Below are 17909 nucleotides of genomic sequence, written 5' to 3'. Positions count from 1 at the left end.
GAAGACTAGATGGACAGTGTCACTGATGCATGCATTGTCGCTGTTCACCATCCTTGTGGCCTCGTAAATGGTGACAGGACAGTGCATGCATCCTTGATCAGTAGCCACAGGCACAGTGAAAAGAAGCCAAGTTCCCCTGACCCTGTCCTGGTGCCATACTCATTGATGACCCTCTGCTGTATGTGCAGCTGCTGCAGCATTGCCAACGTTGAGTTCCACCTGGTGGGCATGTCACAAATGAGGCGGTTGATGGGCAGGTTGCATTCCCTTTGAATGTCAGCCAGCCGAGCACTGGCATTGTATGACCAGTGAAAATGACCACAGACTTTTCTGGCCTGCCTCAGGAGTAGGGATGAGCTTCGAGTTCGAGTCGAACTCATGTTCGACTCGAACATTGGCTGTTCGCAAGTTCGCCGAACAGCGAACAATCTGGGGTGTTCGCCGCAAATTCGAATGCCGCGGAACACCCTTTAAAAGTCTATGGGAGAAATCAAAAGTGCTAATTTTAAAGGCTAATATGCAAGTTATTGTCATAAAAAGTGTTTGGGGACCTGGGTCCTGCCCCAGGGGACATGGATCAATGCAAAAAAAAGTTTTAAAAACGGCCGTTTTTTCAGGAGCAGTGATTTTAATAATGCCTAAAGTCAAACAATAAAAGTGTAATATCCCTTTAAATTTCGTACCTGGGGGGTGTCTATAGTATGCCTGTAAAGGGGCGCATGTTTCCTGTGTTTAGAACAGTCTGACAGCAAAATGACATTTTGAAGGAAAAAACTCATTTAAAACTACCCGCGGCTATTGCATTGCCGACAATACACATAGAAGTTCATTGATAAAAACAGCATGGGAATTCCCCAAAGGGAAATCCCGAACCAAAATTAAAAAAAAAAAATGACGTGGGAGTCCCCCTAAATTCCATACCAGGCCCTTCAGGTCTGGTATGGATATTAAGGGGAACCCCGGCCAAAATTAAAAAAAAAAAATGACGTGGGGTTCCCCCTAAATTCCATACCAGACCCTTCAGGTCTGGTATGGATTTTAAGGGAACCCCGCGCCAAAAAAAAAAAAAAAACGGCGTGGGGTCCCCCCAAAAATCCATACCAGACCCTTATCCGAGCACGCAACCTGGCAGGCCGCAGGAAAAGAGGGGGGGACGAGAGTGCGCCCCCCCCCTCCTGAACCGTACCAGGCCACATGCCCTCAACATTGGGAGGGTGCTTTGGGGTAGCCCCCCAAAACACCTTGTCCCCATGTTGATGAGGACAAGGGCCTCATCCCCACAACCCTGGCCGGTGGTTGTGGGGGTCTGCGGGCGGGGGGCTTATCGGAATCTGGAAGCCCCCTTTAACAAGGGGACCCCCAGATCCCGGCCCCCCCTACCCCAAAGCACCCTCCCAATGTTGAGGGCATGTGGCCTGGTACGGTTCAGGAGGGGGGGGCGCACTCTCGTCCCCCCCTCTTTTCCTGCGGCCTGCCAGGTTGCGTGCTCGGATAAGGGTCTCGTATGGATTTTTGGGGGGACCCCACGCCGTTTTTTTTTTTTTTTTTGGCGCGGGGTTCCCCTTAAAATCCATACCAGACCTGAAGGGTCTGGTATGGAATTTAGGGGGAACCCCACGTCATTTTTTTTTTTAAATTTTGGCCGGGGTTCCCCTTAATATCCATACCAGACCTGAAGGGCCTGGTATGGAATTTAGGGGGACTCCCACGTCATTTTTTTTTTTTAATTTTGGTTCGGGGTTCCCCTTTGGGGAATTCCCATGCCGTTTTTATCAGTGAACTTCTATGTGTATTGTCGGCAATGCAATAGCCGCGGGTAGTTTTAAATGAGTTTTTTCCTTCAAAATGTCATTTTGCTGTCAGACTGTTCTAAACACGGGAAACATGCGCCCCTTTACAGGCATACTATAGACACCCCCCAGGTACGAAATTTAAAGGGATATTACACTTTTATTGTTTGACTTTAAGCATTATTAAAATCACTGCTCCTGAAAAAACGGCCGTTTTTAAAACTTTTTTTTGCATTGATCCATGTCCCCTGGGGCAGGACCCAGGTCCCCAAACACTTTTTATGACAATAACTTGCATATTAGCCTTTAAAATTAGCACTTTTGATTATTCATGTTCGTGTCCCATAGACTTTAACGGTGTTCGCGTGTTCGAACGAACTTTTTTCCTGTTCGCATGTTCTGGTGCGAACCGAACAGGGGGGTGTTCGGCTCATCCCTACTCAGGAGATCTTGTAAACCTGGGTACCTGCTCAAGAACCGCTGCACCACCAAATTCAGGACGTGTGCCAAGCATGGAACATGGGTCAAATGTCCAAGTCGGAGGGCATAAAGAAGGTTGGTGCCATTATCGCATACAACCATTCCTGGCTGAAGCTGGCGTGGCGTCAACCACCTCTGAGCCTGCCACTGTTGAGCTGACAAAATCTCTGCCCCTGTGTGGCTCCTGTCCCCTAGGCAGCTCAACTCAAGCATCGCATGGCATATTTTTGCCTGACTGCATGTGTAGCCCCTTGAACGCTTACAGAGCACCGCTGGTTCAGAGGACAAATCTGCAGAAGGGGCCATAGAGGAGGAAGAAGAGGAGGTGTGGAGGAGAGAGCTGTGGCAGAATCACCACTAGCATTTTGCAGGCGTGGTGGCAGAACAAGCTCCAACAACACTGAACTCTGTCCTGCATCCTTCCCAGCTGCCAGCAGAGTTACCCAGTGCAACTGTGAAGGAAAAGTAACATCCCTGCCCATGCCTGCTGGACCATGAGTCATCGGTAACATGAACCTTACTGCTGACCGCCTTGTCCAACGAGGCCAAAACATTGCTTTCCACATGCCGATAGAGAGCCGGAATGGCCTTCCGTGAAAAGAAATGGCGTTTTGGAACCTGCCACTGATGTACAGCACATTCCACAAATTCACAAAAGGGGGCAGAGTCTACTAGCTGAAAAGGCAGCAGTTGCAGTGCTAGTAATTTGGCCAAGCTAGCATTTAGATGCTGAGCATGTGGATGGCTGGGACCACATTTATTTTTATGGTTCAGCAGCTGGGGTAGGGACATTTGTCTAAAATCAATTGGTGGGGTACTGCTAGCATATTTGCTGCAAGTACTTGGGACACCTTTTGCTATACCTTCATTCCTGTCAGTGTAGGTTTTTGAGAGGACTGGAGGTATAGTAGGGTTGGAGATCCCAGATGAGGAGCAAGGAGAAGTCTGCCTTTTTCTTTGATGTGGGTCCTTCAAGTGCTGTTGCCAAATGACTGCATGGCGGGTCGTCATATGTCTGGTCAAGCATGTGGTGCCCAAGCGGCTGCTGTTCTGGCCATGCTTGATCTGCTTAAGAGATAGGTTGCAAACAGCAATGGTGTGATCTGCTGCACACGTGTTGAAAAAGGCCCACACCAAGGAACTTTTAAAAGTCAGCGGGGACTCAGCAGCACCCTGCACCTGCGGAGTTCTATGTTATACAATAGAGTGGCTGCCCTTAAGATGCCCCCTAGAGGACATCCTGCCTCGTTGGAGTTGTGCCTCCTCATCCTCCTCCTCACTTTCCTCCTCTCTGGCACCCAAGTCAGTGACCTCATCATCCCCTCCCTCCCCATCACTGGAGCAAACTTGGCTGTATACTGCAGATGGGAGAATATGACTCCCAGTTTCTTGTCCTTCTGTGCCACCCCCTCTCTCTAGGTTCACGTTACTCCCTTCTTCAACCTGTGAACCAACATCAGAGCCTTCAAATCGTTGCGCATTCTCCAGCAGCATATAACCGACACTGTGGTTGAAAAATTTTAGGGACTCCTCCATGCATGATGGTGGGGCTATGGAAGGAGTGACTTTGGACAAGGAGCCAGTGGAATAGGCCGCTTTGGCAGCTGCGTTGGAGGGCAAACTACTCTGAGCCTGGGTGACAGAGGATGAGGAGGATGAGGATGGTTTCGTTATTCACTACACTAACTCTTCTGCATGTGGTGGCTCAATAACATGGCCAACAGCAGCAAAAAAGGACAAGCATGCCCCACGGCCACCTGCAGAGGATGCACCATGGCCACAACCACCACTGTTGACTGTAGATACAGAGGCTGCTTGCCCTCTTTTAGTGGCGTGTGAGTGTCTGCCTCTCCTTGGTGGCCTTCCAGACATGATGTATTTTTTGTTTTGCAACACCACTCTACACTGTAATAGATACTGTGTACACCGCCTGAAGTGTATTAGAAAGTGTACAATGGCTGCACTGTATTGTATACTGTGTACACCACCAGAAGTGTAATAGAAACTGTATTCACTGTATTAGATACTGTGTACACCACCTGCATCGTATTAGCAACTGTACAACGGCTGCACTGTATTGTATACTGTGTACACCAATAGAAGTGTAGTAGAAACTGTACATACTGTATAAGATACTGTGTACACTGCCTGCACTGTGTTAGAAACTGTACAACAGCTGCACTGTATTGTATAGTGTGTACACCACCAGAAGTGTAGTAGAAACTGTACACACTGTATTAGATACTGTGGACACCACCTGCACTGTATTAGCAACTGTACAACGGCTGCACTGTATTGTATACTGCGTACACCACCAAAAGTATAGTAGAAATGCTGCGCACTGTTTTAGATACTGTGTACACTGCCTGCACTGTATTAGAAATTGTACAATTGGGGGGGGCGCATGCGCGGCGTGATGCGGGACAGACGTGTTTGCTGAGAGCTCTGTGTGACTGGGATCACCAGGCCTGAAACACCCCAGAACCCCTGAGGAACATAGCGGTGCATGTGGTTGAGCAAAAAGAGGAGCAAACTGTGCTCCGGACATTCTTTAACCAACTCCTTTCTCGGGCTGGAACAGCAGCAGGGAAGGATGTCCTAAAATGGCGCTGGCTCACATGCTACCTCTAACAGCCCCACACCGACACATCCATGGCATACAAAAGACTGTGAGTACAACACTCCCCTGTCTAAAGCAGACCTAGACACCAGGCTCTCAGCCATATATGAGAAGTTAGCTGATAAGATACAGCTTGAACTTCACAAATCTACCAATGCTTTAACCCAGGAGATTGCTAATATAGGAAGCCGGACAGATCTACTGGAAACTAAGCATGATGAACTCTCCCTTGCACACAGTGACCTCAGCATTAACTATGAAACACTTGCAGACAGCTTTTCTTTTATGCAGGCACACGTGGAAGATTTGGATAACCGAAATTGCAGAAATAATATTAGAGTGCGTGGTATTCCTGAATCTACCATAGAGCTCTACCCTGCAGTGTCAAAAGTCTTCCACATGCTTTTGCCAGACAAACCCCTGTCAGCCTTTACCTGCGACAGGATTCACCAAGCACTTTGCCTTAAACCACCTCCTGATAAGCCTCCACGCGATATAATATTGTGCCTGAAGGATTTTCTCACCAAAGAGGATATCATGAGGGCATCCAGAAATACACCAAATATTGAGCTGGGTGGTATTAGATTGCAAATTTATCCTGACATCTGCCCGGCTACCCTTGACCGTAGACGCAAGATGAAAGAAGTCACTACAACCCTTCAGACAAATAGAATCAAATATCGCTGGGGTTTCCCATTTAAACTGTCGGTGATGCACAATGGCATCACATACACGGTTTATAACATTGAAGGGAAAGACATACTTATCAAACTGGGCTTGCTACAACTAGAACCCCCCAACCGTCTCCCTGCAACGCCCCGTTCATGCCCTATTTGGTCTACCCCCTCTTCTCGCCGTAATCAAAGAGACCAAAGAAGATGGCGCCAATCCTCCCAAGATCAGGCCTAGGAATTTTTTCCAGTTCTTTTGCCACATGCTCTGAATCTAAATATATAGCAGTAAATCCTTAAAGAAGAGTTCCTGCTTTTTTTTCTCTTCTTTTTTTCTGCATTTTTCCAGTTTATCTGACCGACGTTACATTAAACTTTCATGCTAAACACCTCTTACAGCAACTATACTGATCAGAATGGAGAGACTTTTTTTTTATTTCTCTTTTTCCTAACAAGAAGAAAGAAGAAGGGGGAAAAAGGAAATTGGCTCTTTAGGTTCGTTCACTTTTTATACATTTGCCTTAATTCCCTCTTTACAGCATAAAAACACGGAATCAGAACGTCCCATTACACAACAACCTTGTGACGGATCCAGCTCATAATACCTGAGGGTTCACCACCTGAGTGCCGCGGCAGGCCTGGTTTGGGAGTTTAGGACTTTTTTTGTCCTCATTTAAAATTTGTAAGGTTAGATGACATTGAGTCCTCTGGCCCCCATATGGTACATTACAAATTACATTTTTCTTTTGCCCTTATGGCATTGTTTCTAAGTATAGTACTTTCTGGAAGATTCTACCTTTATCCTTTTACAGGTCTATTCAAGAAGAGTTTCAAATTATTATACTACAGTTGTTTTCTTGCTCTATGCTATAGCCTTAAACTATATTGCACATCTCTAATCTACATTTGTAGTGTTGGCACTGGTAATAGCTCGTTATTCCCTATTATATGTACAATTTTAGCTTACTTCTTATATTGGTTTTCCTCTAGCCCAGTCAAAATAATTTGCCCATATACTTTCATTAAAAATGCGTCTTAAGATCTTTTCACACAATATACAAGGATTTAACTCCCCACAAAAATGCAAAAAAGCTTTCCAACACTATAAAAGACTGGGTGCAGACATTATCCTCCTCCAAGAATCCCATCTCTCTTCAGAAAATCACCCGCACTACTTTGACAAAACTTATAACCAACATTACTATACTATATTCTCTAATAAATCTAGGGGGTAGCGATTTTGAAATTCAACACATTTATAAAGACTTAGAAAGCCGTTACATCATACGGAAAGGCACAATGAATAAACTCTCTCTTACAATCACCTCCATATACACCCCTAATGATGCTCAAACATCATTCTTCAATAAATTTTTTGAAACTCTGGACCACCTTAGCTCTCCTCATATGGTACTAGGAGGAGACTTTAATTTAGCCGCACACCCTTCCTTAGACAGAAGCAAAGTCGCCCTCACCTCGAAAGCCTTCTCCAAATCAATGAATTGCCCACTCAGCAAATTCCAACTAATTGATTCCTGGAGAGCCCATAACATTGGTGTAAAAGCTTTTACCCACTACTCCCACCCACAAGACTGTTATGCCAGGCTTGATTACATCTTCAGTACCCCAATCCTATTGGCAAACTTCTTGAGAGCTCGAATCCACCCCTGTCCATGGTCAGACAATGACATGGTTTAATTTGAAACTTCTCATGTTGGTCTTGCCCCTATCCCATTCAATTTGCATCTGAATGACTCTCTCTTATCAGATCCATCCACACTTCAAAACATAACCACACATATTGAAGACTACTTCAGAAATAACTCAATCGATGACATCTCCCCTACCTCACTCTGGTCAGCACATAAAGCAGTCCTTAGGGGACATATGATTAGTATAGCAGCAGCCAAAAATAAAGCTAAACTCACAGAAATTAAGAGCCTCACCAAAGACCTGGACATCTTATAGTTGAGCCAATCACCTTCCCCCGAAACCACAAAACATATTCAATTTAAACGTCACGCCCTAGATACGATTCTTTCAGCAGACACCGAAAAATGCCTTAGATTTTCTAAGGCCAAATTTCTGTTACATGGCAATTCTACCTCTGCCATGTTCGAACATAAACCCCCCATATATACAAACTACGAAACCAATCAGGTAACCTGGTCACTCACCCCAGAGAAGTCCTAGACTTTTTCTCTTCTTTCTATAAAGATTTTCTCTTATGCCCCCAAACTCAACCCCATCACACCTCAATCGAGTGGCTTGACAATCTACATCTCCCTACTCTCAACGAACAACAGGCTTCCACTCTCAATGATCCCTGCACAGATCAAGAAATCATGTGACAGACCTAGCCGGGAGAGAGACTTTTGGAGGGGACTGAATGCTAGCCTCTTGCCGATCGATCACGGGCCCTGGCATTTGGGGGAACAGTGCTCTTTGTGAGCTGTAGGCCTGGGGACCCTTGAGGTGGTATTACTGTGGATTCGGGTCCTGGTCCCCCAGGACACACAGACTCTGGGGACCCTGGATTTGCCATATTAGAAATAGTGGCTGATTCATAATGCTGGGACAAATACTGTTAGGAGATGCTGATGTCAATTCCAGCACCTGTCTGTCTGTTGCCTGCTAGAATGTGTATTGTAAATAGGTCCCTAGTATGGGATCTAAGAGTCATTAGATCCCCATTGTTGTTTGTGTTAATTAACTCTGCTATTGTGATATTGTTGATTGGGTTTTCTGAGCTACAAGATAGCCAGTCTGGCCTAAAGGTCATGTCTGAATCATCTAGGCTGTCTAAAGGGATTAGTTAATTAGCCCATGTTAATTAGGTTTCTGGTCACAGGTGTATGTTCAGAGTAATATGAGCCGGAGGTATGCACCTCCACTTTTAGTGTATAAAAGAGCCTGTATTTTTCAATAAAAGAGATTCCTGGTTGAACTTACATACAGCCTGCCGGGTGTTTGTTCTGAGCTACACAACTGGATTAGAACGGCACATAGCTGTAGTTCTAGTCCCGGAGCATCGGATGACCGAACCATCAGATTCGCATCAGATTCAGATCTGCAATCTGATTCTATAGCCGCAGAGGAGTGTCGGGAGAGTGGAACTGAGTGAGCAAGGGGCTTGTTACATTGGTTGGCAGTGGTGGGATTTGCTCTCCAGTTACTGGGACACTCCAAACCAACCTGCAGGAGAGCCACGCTGACAGACTTACTTGAGAGCCGTGGAGGGAATGGTGGGATCGTGCTTCCTTGCCGTAAAAACATCCAAACCATCACCTGGATCCAAGGTCCAGATAGCAGGAGAGGGGAGGTACAGATACCAGCCACCATGGAAGAGGAATTCAGAAGGAGGTTGCGAGAGATACAGATACAGCACAGAGGACCAGTATCAGAGCAGGTCCTGCTAGGATGGTTTGATTCTATCCGCTGCAAACTCTGGAAGGAAGCGCTAGCCCGTGAGCAGCGAAACCAGGGAAAAGTTCTCCCCTCCATCCATGTAAGGTACTGGTCGCAGTATGAAGTGCGAGTGATGTTATTGGGGGAACAGCCAAACCAGGAGTGGACAGCCGAGTTAAGCAGGCTGATCCAGGCAGAAATGCGGGTGGATGAGAGCTACAGAGCCCTCTGGTGGTATGTAGCCCAAGTGTACCTGTGGACAGCGGATGACAGCCCCATGGAAGGATTTGACTATGATGGCCTGGGATTGTTATACTGGAGGCTGTCCGAGGACCCTGACTTTGGGAGTCATCGGGAGTGGCGTTTGGAGGAAATAATGGAGCACAGAAAGTGAAGACTGAATGTCTTGGAAGTGCACTGGGCACAGGAAGATTTGGAGTTTCTGGCCGTTCAGGAATGGGAGCTTGAGATGGCCTACAGACAGCTGCTAGACTCTGCTCAGCAGCAGGGTGGGGCTCCTTTTGCCTGGGACTATCAGGAAATACCTGTTGACAACACTGAAATCCAGGCTGAAGAGTTGACAATGTGGCAGAGTAACAGTGTGCTTTGCCAACCTGCCCCCGCAGCTATGGAGGCGGAGGTCTTATGGCGGATGCAGCAAGTGCTGACTGACCTTGATGATCCTGTTTCTGCATGGGATGATCTTGGATGGAGGAATGTGCCTGTCCAGCAGCATGCCAGAGAATCGTCAGTGGAAAATCTGAAAATTGCCGTCCCCAAACCTGAAGTGCTGACAACAGGGCAGAGCTCTGCTAACCTCTGCCCAGCACTAATAGCATCTTCTGGGTTCCACGGAGAGGAGATGGTGAACCTTTATCCCCAGACACCAGTTGCAGAGAGAGGGGATTTGATAGACTTTTCTGCTGAGGAAGAACAACCTGGTGAGCCTCCAGCAGAAGAAGAGCTGTTCTTAGGGCCAAACTTTACTGTGCTCTGCCCAGCACCAACAGAAGTATCTGTGAAGTTACAAGGAACTTCCCCAGCTGAAGCGCTGGCAACCGGACAGAGGGTCCAAGATCTGTGCCCTACACCTGCGGCAGTTCCGGAGGCTCAGGGTGAGAAGGAGGTGGTCACTTCCCAGCAGCAGATCAGGATACAGGAGGAAAAGGGAGAGGAGGTGTTCATCGTCCCTCCCCAACAGTTAGCTGGAGCAGATGGTGTGGGGTTTCCAGCAGAAGGGCTGGCAACAGGGCCGAGTACTGCTGGCCTCTGCCCTCAACTAACAGAGGATGGATTTCCTGTGAAGGTGGATGGGACTTCAGTCTCCACCTGTATACCCCAGGGATGCTGGGCAGTCAGCCAAGATCCCCAACAGCATGACGGAGTAAGCCCAGACACCCTGTCTTCTCTCCAGCGGCAGAAAGGACTCAAGGGAGAAGGGCCAGTCCAGGCCTCTCCCCAGCGGCAGATATGTTCTCTGAGAGAGGCAGACTTTGGCTGGGTGAGTAATGCTTTGTTTGAAACTATTTGTTTGGGGTACTGTGTGGGTACAAGCATTAGAGGACTGGAACTACTGACTAACTTTGGAGTCAACCCGTCTGGGGTCTCCTCCTGTGTTAGTCTCCTGCCGAAAGGGGAGAAATGTGACAGACCTAGCCAGGAGAGAGACTTTTGGAGGGGACTGAATGCTAGCCTCTTGCCGATCGATCACGGGCCCTGGCATTTGGGGGAACGGTGCTCTTTGTGAGCTCTAGGCCTGGGGACCCTTGAGGTGGTATTACTGTGGATTCGGGTCCTGGTCCCCCAGGACACACAGACTCTGGGGACCCTGGATTTGCCATATTAGAAATAATGGCTGATTCATAATGCTGGGACAAATACTGTTAGGAGATGCTGATGTCAATTCCAGCACCTGTCTGTCTGTTGCCTGCTAGAATATGTATTGTAAATAAGTCTCTAGTATGGGATCTAAGAGTCATTAGATCCCCATTGTTGTTTGTGTTAATTAACTCTGCTATTGTGATAATGTTGATTGGGTTTTCTGAGCTACAAGACAGCCAGTCTGGCCTAAAGGTCATGTCTGAGTTATCTAGGCTGTCTAAAGGGATTAGTTAATTAGCCCATGTTAATTATGTTTCTGGTCACTGGTGTATGTTCAGAGTAATATGAGCCGGAGGTATGCACCTCCATTTTTAGTGTATAAAAGAGCCTGTATTTTTCAATAAAAGAGATTTCTGGTTGAACTTACATGCAGCTTGCTGGGTGTTTGTTCTGAGCTACACAACTGGATTAGAACGGCACATAGCTGTAGTTCTAGTCCTGGAGCATCGGATGACTGAACCATCAGATGTTGCGATCTGCAATCTGATTCTATAGCTGCAGAGGAATGTCGGGAGAGTGGAACCGAGCGAGCAAGGGGCTCGTTACAATTGATATAATTAAATCTCTGAAAACATCAACAGCACCTGGCCCACATGGTTTCACTATAACATGCTAGAAGAAATTTGCTCCCCTTTTAGTACCCAGACTAACCAAGCTATTTAACCATATTCTTATGGGTGGCCAGTTTCCTGACGATATGCTCCTGGCTAATTTATCCCTTATCCCTAAACCTCTTAGGGACCACACCCTCCCTCAAAATGTTTGCCCCATCTCAGCCCTCAATAATGATTTGAAAATCTTTGGCAGACTTTTAGCAGACAGATTGGCGGCAGTCATAACTCACCTTATCCATATAGACCAAACGGGTTTTATACCCGGTAGACAAATTATGGACAACATCAGACTTGTCACAAATATAGTACAGGATTCCAACCTCTCCTCTCGCCCGGTATGCCTTCTCAGCCTTGACATACACAAGGCATTCGACAGTGTAAACTGGTCATACCTTAATCACTTACTCCTTAAATTTGGCATTACAGCCAAATTTATCCATGGATTTAATGTCCTTTACCACCTCCCTCAAACTAGAATTAAAATCTCAGGCCATGACTTAGACTTCTTTTCCTTAAGTAGAGGTACTAGACAGGGCTTCCCCCACTCCCCACTTTTATTTGCATTAGCAATAGAACCCTTAGCTCAAGCCATAAGAAATCATTCAGACATCAAAGGCTATGATCTTGTGATGTGGTCCACCGGATGTGATCTCATGATGTTAAAGAGTAACACTACATGCCTGTTTTTATCAGCCTAAATGTGAGTGCATATTTTAAACATTATTAAAGTCTTTTATACACACTACTACCCTTATGCCCCATACACACAGTCGGATTTTCCGAAGGAAAATGTGTGATAGGACCTTGTTGTCGGAAATTCCGACCGTGTGTAGGCTCCATCACACATTTTCCATTGGATTTTCTGACACACAAAGTTTGAGAGCAGGCTATAAAATTTTCCGACAACAAAATCCGTTGTCGGAACTTCCGATCGTGTGTATGCAAATCCGACGCACAAAGTGCAACGCATGCTCAGAATAAATAAAGAGATGAACGCTATTGGCTATTGCCCCGTTTATAGTCTCGATGTACGTGTTTTACGTCACCGCGTTCAGAATGATCGGATTTTCCGACAACTTTGTGTGACCGTGTGTATGCAAGACAAGTTTGAGCCAACATCCGTCGAAAAAAAATCCATGGATTTTGTTGTCGGAATGTCCGATCAATGTCCGACCGTGTGTACGGGGCATTAGAGCGGTGCTCCTCTTTTTTTCTGCTTGTCTTCCCCACAGAGTCCCTTCTGCTCTGAGAAGCCGGCTACTGCCTACCCCATCCATCTGAACCCAGTACTGTAGGTCCAAAAACCACCTCAACGGTTTGCCTCTTGCAAACACCACACTTCCTGATCCACACCACTGTCCCATTTTTCATTTCAATAGTAGCACCTGTCAGCGCTCCATTTCCCATTTGTTCCTAAAGACCCAAATGAATTCAAATTAAGTTTATATGCTGATGACACTTTATTATTTCTTACTAATCCTCTCACATCCATACCCAACCTCATAGCTGAATTTAACTCTTTTCACGCCCTAACAGGCTTAGGTATTAACATAAACAAATGTTCAGCCCTTCCTAAAATGCCTAAAATATAGGAGAGAATCCACCACACTCTACATGACAGTATGCACACTTTCAACAAAAAATGGATTCACTGAATTTGATAATTAAATCCCACACTATTACGTTTTGCTTACCCTGTACATACCCTCAGATGTTTTTACCAACATTCTCCTTATTAGGGATGAGCTTCGAGTTCGAGTCGAACTCATGTTCGACTCGAACATTGGCTGTTCGCAAGTTCACCGAACAGCGAACAATTTGGGGTGTTCGCGGCAAATTCGAATGCCGCGGAACACCCTTTAAAAGTCTATGGGAGAAATCAAAAGTGCTAATTTTAAAGGCTAATATGCAAGTTATTGTCATAAAAAGTGTTTGGGGACCTGGGTCCTGCCCCAGGGGACATGGATCAATGCAAAAAAAAGTTTTAAAAACGGCCGTTTTTTCAGGAGCAGTGATTTTAATAATGCTTAAAGTCAATCAATAAAAGTGTAATATCCCTTTAAATTTCGTACCTGGGGAGTGTCTATAGTGTGCCTGTAAAGGGGCGCATGTTTCCTGTGTTTAGAACAGTCTGACAGCAAAATGACATTTTGAAGGAAAAAACTCATTTAAAACTACTCGCGGCTATTGCATTGCCGACAATACACATAGAAGTTCATTGATAAAAACGGCATGGGAATTCCCCAAAGGGGAACCCCGAACCAAAATTAAAAAAAAAAAATGACGTGGGAGTCCCCCTAAATTCCATACCAGGCCCTTCAGGTCTGGTATGGATATTAAGGGGAACCCCGGCCAAAATTTAAAAAAAAAAATGACGTGGGGTTCCCCCTAAATTCCATACCAGACCCTTCAGGTCTGGTATGGATTTTAAGGGGAACCCCGCGCCAAAAAAAAAAAAAAAAACGGCGTGGGGTCCCCCCAAAAATCCATACCAGACCCTTATCCGAGCACGCAACCTGGCAGGCCGCAGGAAAAGAGGGGGGGACGAGAGTGCGGCCCCCCCTCCCTCCTGAACCGTACCAGGCCACATGCCCTCAACATTGGGAGGGTGCTTTGGGGTAGCCCCCCAAAACACCTTGTCCCCATGTTGATGAGGACAAGGGCCTCATCCCCACAACCCTGGCCGGTGGTTGTGGGGGTCTGCGGGCGGAGGGCTTATCGGAATCTGGAAGCCCCCTTTAACAAGGTGACCCCCAGACCCCGGCCCCCCCCTGTGTGAAATGGTAAGGGGGTACATAAGTACCCCTACCATTTCACGAAGAAAGTGTCAAAAATGTTAAAAATGACAAGAGACAGTTTTTGACAATTCCTTTATTTAAATGCTTCTTCTTTCTTCTATCTTCCTTCATCTTCTGGTTCTTCTGGTTCTTCTGGCTCTTCTGGTTCTTCCTCCGGCGTTCTCGTCCAGCATCTCCTCCGCGGCGTCTTCTATCTTCTTCTCCTCGGGCCGCTCCGCACCCATGGCATGGGGGGGAGGCTCCCGTTCTTCTCTTCTTCTTTTCTTCTCTTCTTCTCTTCTTCTTTTCTTCTTTTCTTCTCCGGGCCGCTCCGCAATCCATGCTGGCATGGAGGGAGGCTCCCGCTGTGTGACGGCGCTCCTCGTCTGACAGTTCTTAAATAACGGGGGGGCGGGGCCACCCGGTGACCCCGCCCCCCTCTGACGCACGGTGACTTGACGGGACTTCCCTGTGACGTCACGGGGAATGCCACAGGGAAGTCCCGTCAAGTCACCGTGCGTCAGAGGGGGGCGGGGTCACCGGGTGGCCCCGCCCCCCCCGTTATTTAAGAACTGTCAGACGAGGAGCGCCGTCACACAGCGGGAGCCTCCCTCCATGCCAGCATGGATTGCGGAGCGGCCCGGAGAAGAAAAGAAGAAAAGAAGAAGAGAAGAAGAGAAGAAAAGAAGAAGAGAAGAGCGGGAGCCTCCCCCCCATGCCATGGGTGCGGAGCGGCCCGAGGAGAAGAAGACAGAAGACGCCGCGGAGGAGATGCTGGACGAGAACGCCGGAGGAAGAACCAGAAGAGCCAGAAGAACCAGAAGAACCAGAAGATGAAGGAAGATAGAAGAAAGAAGAAGCATTTAAATAAAGGAATTGTCAAAAACTGTCTCTTGTCATTTTTAACATTTTTGACACTTTCTTCGTGAAATGGTAGGGGTACTTATGTACCCCCTTACCATTTCACACAGGGGGGGGCGGGGATCTGGGGGTCACCTTGTTAAAGGGGGCTTCCAGATTCCGATAAGCCCCCCGCCCGCAGACCCCCACAACCACCGGCCAGGGTTGTGGGGATGAGGCCCTTGTCCTCATCAACATGGGGACAAGGTGTTTTGGGGGGCTACCCCAAAGCACCCTCCCAATGTTGAGGGCATGTGGCCTGGTACGGTTCAGGAGGGAGGGGGGGCCGCACTCTCGTCCCCCCCTCTTTTCCTGCGGCCTGCCAGGTTGCGTGCTCGGATAAGGGTCTGGTATGGATTTTTGGGGGGACCCCACGCCGTTTTTTTTTTTTTTTTTTGGCGCGGGGTTCCCCTTAAAATCCATACCAGACCTGAAGGGTCTGGTATGGAATTTAGGGGGAACCCCACGTCATTTTTTTTTTTAATTTTGGCCGGGGTTCCCCTTAATATCCATACCAGACCTGAAGGGCCTGGTATGGAATTTAGGGGGACTCCCACGTCATTTTTTTTTTTAAATTTTGGTTCGGGGTTCCCCTTTGGGGAATTCCCATGCCGTTTTTATCAATGAACTTCTATGTGTATTGTCGGCAATGCAATAGCCGCGAGTAGTTTTAAATGAGTTTTTTCCTTCAAAATGTCATTTTGCTGTCAGACTGTTCTAAACACAGGAAACATGCGCCCCTTTACAGGCATACTATAGACACCCCCCAGGTACGAAATTTAAAGGGATATTACACTTTTATTGTTTGACTTTAAGCATTATTAAAATCACTGCTCCTGAAAAAACGGCCGTTTTTAAAACTTTTTTTTGCATTGATCCATGTCCCCTGGGGCAGGACCCAGGTCCCCAAACACTTTTTATGACAATAACTTTCATATAAGCCTTTAAAATTAGCACTTTTGATTATTCATGTTCGTGTCCCATAGACTTTAACGGTGTTCGCATGTTCGAACGAACTTTTTTCCTGTTCGCATGTTCTGGTGCGAACCGAACAGGGGGGTGTTCGGCTCATCCCTACTCCTTACATTTCAATAGACTTACTTTTCATTTCTAACCAGCATTATTGTGGTTATTTTGTATTCTCTCTCTTGTAACTGGCTATATATGTTATATACCTGTAGACTATACAAATGATACTATATACTGTTTTTAATGTACATTACTGTATATTCCAAAGATATTGTCTTCATGACTTTGTAATTATTTCTTAAATCTTCCAAATAAAACTTTTGTAAACAAAAAAAAGAATCTGTACAACGGCTGCACTGTATTGTATACTGTGTACACCACCAGAAGTGTAGCAGAAACTGTACACACTGTATTAAATACTGTGTACATCACCTGCACTGTATTAGAAAGTGTACAATGGCTGCACTGTATTGTATACTGTGTACACCACCAGAAGTATAGTAGAAACTGCAAACTCTGTATTAGATACTGTGTTAGAAACTGTGTACACTGTCTGCACTGTATTAGAAAGTGTACAACGGCTGCACTGTATTGTATACTGTGTACACCACCAGAAGTGTAGTAGAAACGGTACACACTGTATTAGATACTGTGTACACCACCTGAAGTGTATTAGAAACAGTTCACCATGGAATGACTGTACATATAGACATAGACTACACTGGATGCAGAGTATATATATATAGATATGCACTAGACTGTATATATATACACTGCCTGCACTCTGAGTAAACACTGAATTTATAGTCTATGCTAAATGCAGAGTATATATATATATATATATATATATATACTAGATTGACTGTATATTTATATCAAATACACTGCCACTAACTGAATAAGCTGCCTGCTTAATCTAACTCAAGCTATCTCTCTGTCCATGCCAACAACACTACACATGGCTGCTCTGTAAGCAGCCTTGTATAGTGTGGGGCATGGACTTAAGCCTTGTACACACGATTGGATTTTCTGCAGTCAAAACCTCAGACTTTTGTCCGAAGGTGTGTGTCTGGATTTTGTCTTGCATACAAACGGCAAGGAATTGTCAGCCAACAAACATGAACAGAGTGACATACTACATGGTTTTTCAGCTCTTGAGCTCCAGAACAATAATCCAGATGATTTTCGTAATTATCTCTGGATGATGGACCCCTGCTTTCACCAACTCTTGGCATTATTGACCCCCTATATTAAGAAACAGGACACATGTATTAGGCTTTTATTTTATTTTTTGGTTGAATAATGATTTGATTTTTTATAATTTCTATATTTTTGGATGCATAGAATGCACTTTTTGGTTAATTTCTATTGTCAGATAGCATGTCTGATTTTATGTGTTTTGCTTTTTTTAATGCACAATAAAAAAATGCATAGAATAATACTTGGCTATGTGTTTTACTTCAAATGACAATCCGATCGTGTGTACACGGCTTAAGTCCCCCTGAGCCATGATTGGCCAAAGGTACCGTTCCTCTGGCCAATTATGGCTCTCTCAGCAGAGCGCGCTGTGATTGGCCAAAGCATGCAGGTCAGGTGCATGCTTTGGCCAATCATCATACAGCAATGCACTGCGATCTTGCAGTGCATTGTGGGGCATTCCGCAGCGCTCAAATGTTCCAAGAATGCCCCATAATGTTCGCTGTTCGGCAAACGAGAGACCACCCGATGTTCGAGTCGAACTAGTGTGAACCCAGCCTTAAACTCAAAGGATGGCTTTTCACTGATCTACTGCACTTTGG

This window comes from Aquarana catesbeiana, linkage group LG02 (assembly GCF_042186555.1).
Source record: "Aquarana catesbeiana isolate 2022-GZ linkage group LG02, ASM4218655v1, whole genome shotgun sequence".
NCBI classification, from domain to species: Eukaryota; Metazoa; Chordata; class Amphibia; order Anura; family Ranidae; genus Aquarana; species Aquarana catesbeiana.
Note: the sequence above shows the minus strand (reverse complement) of the source record.